Source organism: Myotis lucifugus, unplaced genomic scaffold, assembly GCF_000147115.1.
Source record: "Myotis lucifugus unplaced genomic scaffold, Myoluc2.0 scaffold_71, whole genome shotgun sequence".
NCBI classification, from domain to species: Eukaryota; Metazoa; Chordata; class Mammalia; order Chiroptera; family Vespertilionidae; genus Myotis; species Myotis lucifugus.
Genome location: NW_005871119.1, coordinates 1,172,038 through 1,179,643, shown reverse-complemented (window position 1 = coordinate 1,179,643; position 7,606 = coordinate 1,172,038). Strand labels below are relative to the sequence as shown.

General features: G+C 41.4%; 1 protein-coding gene across 6 annotated transcripts in view; it reads right to left on the bottom strand.

The window, feature by feature from the left end:
• IBTK (inhibitor of Bruton tyrosine kinase) overlaps positions 1 to 7,606 on the bottom strand; it is an 82,641-nt gene extending 75,035 nt beyond the window's left edge. For all 6 annotated transcript variants that reach the window (XM_006090353.3, XM_014457211.2, XM_006090355.3 and 3 more), the window contains exon 1: positions 7,591 to 7,606. The gene's annotated coding sequence lies outside the window, so the exon portion shown is untranslated. The remainder of the gene's footprint in view (positions 1 to 7,590) is intronic.

Genomic DNA, 7,606 nt, shown 5'->3' with positions numbered 1-7,606 from the left:
TATTCATGTGTGAAATGGCCTAAGAACAAGAACATTCATTGCATCATTATTTAGACTAGTAAAGGATGGAAAAAACCTAAATAGTTAGAGGAAATATGGTATGTCCATGCAACAGAATATTATTCATGTATCAAAAATAAAACAGCTATATAATTTCTGATATGAAATAATCTACAAGATATATTGTAAAATGTATTTTAAAACAAGATGCATTTGCCCGGCAGGTGTGGCTCCGTGGTGGAGCATCAACCTATGAACCAGGAAGTCACAGTTCAATTCCCAGTCAGGGCATATGCCCAGGCTGTGGGCTGGATCTTCAGTAGGGGGCATGCAGGAGGCAGCCAACTGATGATTCTCTCTCATCACTGATATTTCTGTCTCTCCTTCTCCCTTCCTCCCTAAAATCAATAAAAATATATTTAAAAAATAGATTTTTTAAAAATGAGATGCAATTATAATACTATTTGTGAGAAAAAATGTATATGTATGTACAGGTTTATTAATGATGTCCAGAATACACAAGAAAATGGTTAATAGTGGCTCTAAATAAGGACACCAATGGTTGGAGATAGGAATGGAAGGAAGACTGACTTACTCTTTACTATAAACCCCATTTTAATGCTTTACCATATGCATGTATACCTATTCAAAAATAAATGTCTAAAAAATATAAATGCTAATATATTGATTGGAGAGACCATAAAACGCATAGAAAACTCAACCATCATATACGAGCCTCTAAGCTTCCTTTTTTCCAGTATGTTACCCTATCTGCTTTGTTCTATTCAGATCTGGAGAAATGAAATATCACTTGTCAACTATTTGATAACCTACTTTTCAGTTTCTTAACTTCCTATTGGAAAACAAAGACATATTTTTGATATTTATTTTATATATTTAAATGCCATTTAACAAAGAAAAATCAACCAAAAAAATGAGTTCGCGTGTCACCTCTGACACGCGTTTCATAGGTTCGCCATCATTGCTTTATAGTAAAAATTTATGCTAAGTCCCTTGTCCAAGATATCAACTATTATACTTATATTCCCCAAAATACTTTTTTCATTTTGTTTTTATAATACTTCAAATGACAGAGAAAAAGTTACTGAATGACTATTTGAAGGGACATCAATGAGTTTACTATACGTACAGGGGAAACTTCCATGTGTCAGACAGATATGAAACATCCCAAATCAGCATTGTCTACTCCTATTTCAAATTACACTAAAAAGTCAGAAGCCCTAAATCTAACTAGTTTTTAACTATTCGATTCCCCATTCGGAAATGATAGCATAGAACTAGATGATTCCTTATCTTTCTAGCTCCATTTCCATTTTAAATATATAAGTCTTATAATTTAACAGTCCTTATAAAAATCATTCACCCTTAAAGTACTGATTTGAACCAGAAATAAAGTGTTTGGGAGTTAGTTGACAAAAAGGAAAAGGTGTCAAAGCCTCAAGCCGTTTAAAAATGTTAAAAATGGCCCAGCCGGTGTGGCTTATTGGTTGAGCATCGACCTATGAACCAGGAGGTCACAGTTCAATTCCCGAGGTCAGGGCACATGCCTAGGTTGTAAGCTAGATCCCCAGTGTGGGGTGTGCAGAAGGCAGCAGATCAACAACTCTCATCATTGATGTTTCTATCTCTCTCTCCCTCTCCCTTCCTCTCTGAAATCAATAAAAATATATTTTTTTAAAAAATGTTAAAACTTGAACACATAGTATATGGCAAAATTCAAATGTTGTTAATCTCAATCCGTTGAGGCTCTAGAATTTTGCCATCATTTTGTTTTCAGTGTCTTCATAATACCTGAAATGAACTACTTATTGGTGAATCACTCAAACCTATATGAAAGAATTTAAGATACAGCAGAAAATAATTCCCATTTATTACGATAAGTAATTTAAACATTTAAAGGAAATATAAACAAATATTAAATATAAAAGTAGTACCATTCTAAAGTATCCTATATAATAAAAGGCTAATATGCAAATTGACCAATCAGCAGTACAACCGGTTGCTATGACCCACACTGATCACCAGGGGGCAGACGCTCAATGCAGGAGCTGCCCCCTGGTGGTCAGTGCACTCCCACAGGGGAGCACTGCTCAGCCAGAAGCCAGGCTCACAGCTGGCAAGTGCAGCGGCAGTAGCAGGAACCTCTCCTGCCTCCACGGCAGCACTAAAAATGTCCGACTGATGGCTAGTATATATATATATATATATATATAGAGAGAGAGAGAGAGAGAGAGAGAGAGAAAGAGAGGGAGAGAGAGAGAAGCACATAGAGAATACTATGAACATTAACATAGAAGTGACTAATAGTTAGCATTTATTAGAGTCCTACATATTGGATTCAAATATAGCAATGCCAGCTGTTACCAATTATGTAACTAAAAATTACATAATCTCTACAAGCCCTCATTTCTTCATCTGGAAATGGAGACAATAACACCAACCTCAGAGTTACTGTAATAAGAAAAACTGCTTAGCATGGTGCCTGGCACCAAATACGCATTCAAGAAACAGTAGTTTTTATTACTATTATTTCTTCAGCAACAAAAAGATAACACATTTTAATGCCAAAATCCATGCTTGAGCTTCAGTGCCTCCACAACCTGGTTTCCACAATGAAATCATGAAACCGATGACCTCCAAATTGCCAAATACTTCTGGGTACTTTCAGTTCTTATCTTACTTGACTTCCCTATTTTTGAGTCATCAACACCACATTCTCCTAAGGAATCTAGAAAGGGATGCTGAAAGCATAGGATATCTCTCCTATCACTTCTTTCAAAGGCATTATCATCCCTTCCCCTAACCCAGTGGTCGGCAAACTCATTAGTCAACAGAGCCAAATATCAACAGTACAACGATTGAAATATCTTTTGAGAGCCAAATTTTTTAAACTTAAACTATATAGGTAGGTACATTGCTATTAACTTAATTAGGGTACTCCTTTGCTATAAACGTCCTCAATCTGATTGAGGTACGTTCGCTGAGGTCAACCCCTTCCAACTCTCCCATCCACACTCATCTTGAATACTTGCTTCATCTATCTCCTTTCTGAAAACTGACTTCTGCGCATGGGCCACAGTTTCAATCGCACTGTACGTGCACGCCCGCACATGTTATTTTGTGGAAGAGCCACACTCAAGGGGCCAAAGAGCCGCATGTGGCTCGCGAGCCGCGGTTTCCAACCACTGCCCTAACCTTTAAATGTTGGGCTTCTCTCAGTATTTCATCTTCAGTCTTCTTTCCTCTCTACTTGGTATTCTCCCTGAATAAGTTCAATCTCTCATGTTAGACTTTAACCTACATGCTCATAATCCCCAAATCTGTTTCCTGCCCTCATGTCTCTTCTAAATTCCAGGTCCATATTTCCAACTAGAGGCCTGGTGCACAAAATTTGTGCACTCAGGGGAGGGGGGGGTCCCTCAGCCCGGCTTGCGCCCTCTCGCAGTACGGGAGCCCTCAGGGGATGTCCAACTGATGGCTTAGGCCTAAGGGAGCAGGCCTAAGCCGGCAGCCAGACATACTTAGCATTTCTGTGAGCCCAGCTCAGGGCTTCTGGCTGAGCAGTGCTCTCCCTGTGGGAGCACACTGACCACCAGGGGGCAGCTCCTGAATTGAGCGCCTGCCCCCTGGTGGTCAGTGCGCATCATAGTGACCAGTCATTCTGCCATTCAGTAGATTTGCATATTAGCTTTTTATTATACAGGATGTCTAGTAAATCTTATTTATGCATTCACACAAATGCTTATTAAAGACAAAGAAAAGGAAATAAATATTAAGCATCTAATACATACTGAGTATTTTACATTGCAAAGACGATAAGTAAGCCACCCAAATCATACCACCAGTAGAAGAAGAGTTAGAATTCAAATACAGATCTGTTTAACAGTCAAGTCCAAGCTATTTCTACAATACTACACTGCTTCTCCAGTGCATCCACAATAGGGCACAAGGTAATGGGAATACAAAAATAAATAGGACTTAAATATTTTAGATAAGATGATAAACATAGGTTCAAGGATAATACTTAAATGAAAGTATAGCTCATTTAACAACTGCATTGATTGAACAAGATTTATTATCTATTAACCAGTCTCAACTACTAAACGATAGCAGTTTGGTAGAGGAGTCTGATTTTGAGAAATTTCAAAATCATGATTATAAACCTATTATGGTGAAGATAAAGCAAATGACTCATAGGAATGGGGAGTGCACAAGAGGGATCTAGGGAAGATTTCCTACAGGAGATGTTTAAACTGAGACTTAAAATGAGCACATGTGCCTGGCAGGCATGGCTCAGTGACTGAGCATGGACCTATGAATGAGGGTGTCACAGTTTGATTCCCAGTCAGGGCAGAAGCCCGGGTTGCAGGCTGGGTCCACAGTGTGGAGCTCGCAGGAGGCAGCCGCTCAATGATTCTCTCTCATCACTGATGTTTCTACCTCTCTCTCCCTCTCTCTTCCTCTCTGAAATCAATAAAAATATATTTTTTAAAAAAGATGATGCCCTGACTGGTTTAGCTCAGTGGATAGAGTGTCGGCCTGTGGACTGAAGGGTCCCAGGTTCGATTCCGGTCAGGGGCATGTACCTTGACTGCAGGCATATCCCCAGTGGGGGGTGTGCAGGAGGCAGCTGATCGATGTTTCTCTTTCATCGATGTTTCTAACTCTCTGTCCCTCTCTCTTCCTCTCTGTGGAAAATCAAAAAAAGATAAGCACATATGACTGAGAAATGCAGGGTGGGTAGGCATTTGAGGCAGAGGGACCAGTAAATATAAAAGCACTAGGATTATCCTGGTCCATTCTGAAAATTCCAAGTAATTCAGAAGACAGAAATGAGTGAGGCCTAATATATACACAAGAAAGAACTAGAGTATAGACAGCCTTATCTGCCTTTTTTAGGAATAAAAAAAAATGAGCAATGCAGAGACAAATTGAGGATCTTGAATTGACAAGATGTGGTGATAACTCCCAGGTTTCTAGGTTAATTACAGAAATTCTTGATTACGTAAATTCTTTGGTAATCCAAAAAACAAAAAAATTTAAACAAAAGAATAAATAAAAATTAAAATTGAAAATTTGTTTTATATGTGATGCATATGAAGTGCTAATAGCTACAGGCAATTGTTGAACCTTGAAGACTGGTCCACTATAGCCAGTGGTGGTTGAGCCCTCACAATGGCTCACAATTCTACTTATGTTTGTGTGGACGAAAGGGGCCGAATGCTGACCTGACAAGCTCAAGAAAGGCCTGCATGGCAGTTTTGCAGACTCGGAGACCTAAAGTAACCACAAAGGATGGTCTGAAATTAAACCTTAACTAAAAGCAGTTATGGTGGGCAGTTACAGTCCTAAGCCGATATCTTCACTGATAAGGTCAACCTTTACCGTAACTGAGCCTATCTGTCTTTTTGCATCTAAGATAACATGTCCTTGGGATGTCTGGGTAACTTGTGACTCCCCTTTTTATGAAGCCCCTGGGGCACAACCAGGTGTGCTGGGTCCCAGGACAGATACCACAAATCCCTTCATCATCATGTTAATTGTTCCTGCACCCATCTAAGTATGTATCCATCATTTTACTTTTTATCCTATCACAGAGGTCCGTCCCCCCCCCCCCCCCGCCTTCGCTTAATCCCACCTCCTTAAATCTGTTACCAATGAATTTCATGTATAAATATGGATGTAACCCTGCCATTCTCTGGAGCACTATCTCAATTCGTTGAGGTTCTGCTTCCTGGCATATGTCGACAGTTTGGCTCAAATAAACTCACAAAAATTCTTTACAGGTTTCAATGGTTTTTTTACGTTGACATTTGGTTAAGAGTTCAGTTATCTTTCTAAAACACAAATCTGATCATGCTCTTCTCTGACATATCCAACCAAAATAAACCAATATCTTCACAGGCATACCTCAGAGACACTACAGGTTCACTTCCAGACCACCGCAATAAAGCGAGTGGTAATCTTTTTGTTAGTGGAGGGTCTTGCCTTCAATGTGTAAAAAACACATTGGTGAAGTGCAATACTGTGAAGGGCAATAAAACAAGGTATGCCTGTATTTCATGTCCTGAAATAGCTTTGTGACTTCAGGAAGAGGATTCCAACTAGGCCTGGTGACCATGGAGCATATAGGGGTTCAGACTCTGAATTCAGAACACCTGAGCTGGTAACCCAGGTACACCACTAACTAGCCGGAGGGACCTTGGGAAAAACACCATTTCCTAAGTACCAACTTGTAAAGAGGGGTAAAAACTATCTCCTTCTGAAAAATGAATGAGACAATTCATTCATATGTAAGCATCTAACTAATGTTTAAAAAGAGGGGAGAAAGGGGACATATTGACATACAGGCCATTGAAAATGGCCTAACTATATTAGAGTTCTTTCTGCTTGGAATGCTTTTCAACCAAACCTTTACAGGGCTGCCAACTTGCCCATGGCTTACAAACATAATACCTACCATCTCTTAAACGTTCATGTGTAAAAGCACAGTGCTTTACATAAATTAACTAATGCAATCCTCTTTTCAGCCCCAGTACTGCCCTTGTCTATACAATTAGCTCCATTTCACAGTGAGGAAATTGGTGTGGAAGTAGCTCATATAAAAGTCACACAGAAAAAAAAATAAATCACACAGAGAAGAGGACTCTAGGTTCTACCTAGTTTACTCTTTCCAAAATACTCTCTTCACATGCAGTTAGGAAACCTTTGATTTAGAAGTAGAATATTGCTGTTGAAAAAAATTACCCCTACTTGTAGTCACCGAGTTGGGTGCCCACCGCCTAAAGCAGTGGTTCTCAACCTCCCTAATGCCATAAAATTATTTTCGTTGCTGCTTCATAACTAATTTTGCTACTGTTATGAATCGTCATGTAAATATCTGATATGCTGGATGTATTTTCATTGTTACAAATTGAACATAATTAAAGCATAGTGATGAATCACAAAAACAATATGTAATTATATACGTGTTTTCCGATGGTCTTAGGCGACCCCTGTGAAAGGGTCGTTCGACCCCCAAAGGGGTTGCGACCCACAGGTTGAGAACCGCTGGCCCAAAGCTACTTTAGGGCCTGACAACACGATCCAAGAGCAAAAGTCCTCTGGGTCCATCTCCGCAAAAGGAACCGCTCCCTTCCGCGCAGTCAGCTCATACTGAACTCCCGAATAGCATCCGCGGGGTGGGCTCAAACTGGGCAGCCCCGGGAAGGGGAAAACACCGGGAGGAAGGGCCTCAAACTCTAGGCTCGGGGCTCCCGGGGAAGGGACCCGGCACAACTATCTGAAACGCGCAGAGCCCCAGCGTAAGAGGGCGTGGCGGGCAGGTCTCCAAGAGCGCGCCGCCCAGACAGACCATTCATAGCGGAGGGCAGCGGCGGGAAGGCGGCTCCGGGGACCCGGGCTCCCGCCCGTCCCGCACCAAGCCCGGCAGCCTGGGCGCTGCCAGGCCCCCTCCCCGCGGCCCACCCGCACCCTCCCGGAGAGTGAACGCCGTCCCATCGCCCCCCCGGCTGGAGGGACGCAGGCCGCCTCGCCCGGTGCGGGCGGCCCGGCCGGAGCCCCCCTCACCAGTCGCTAGATGAAA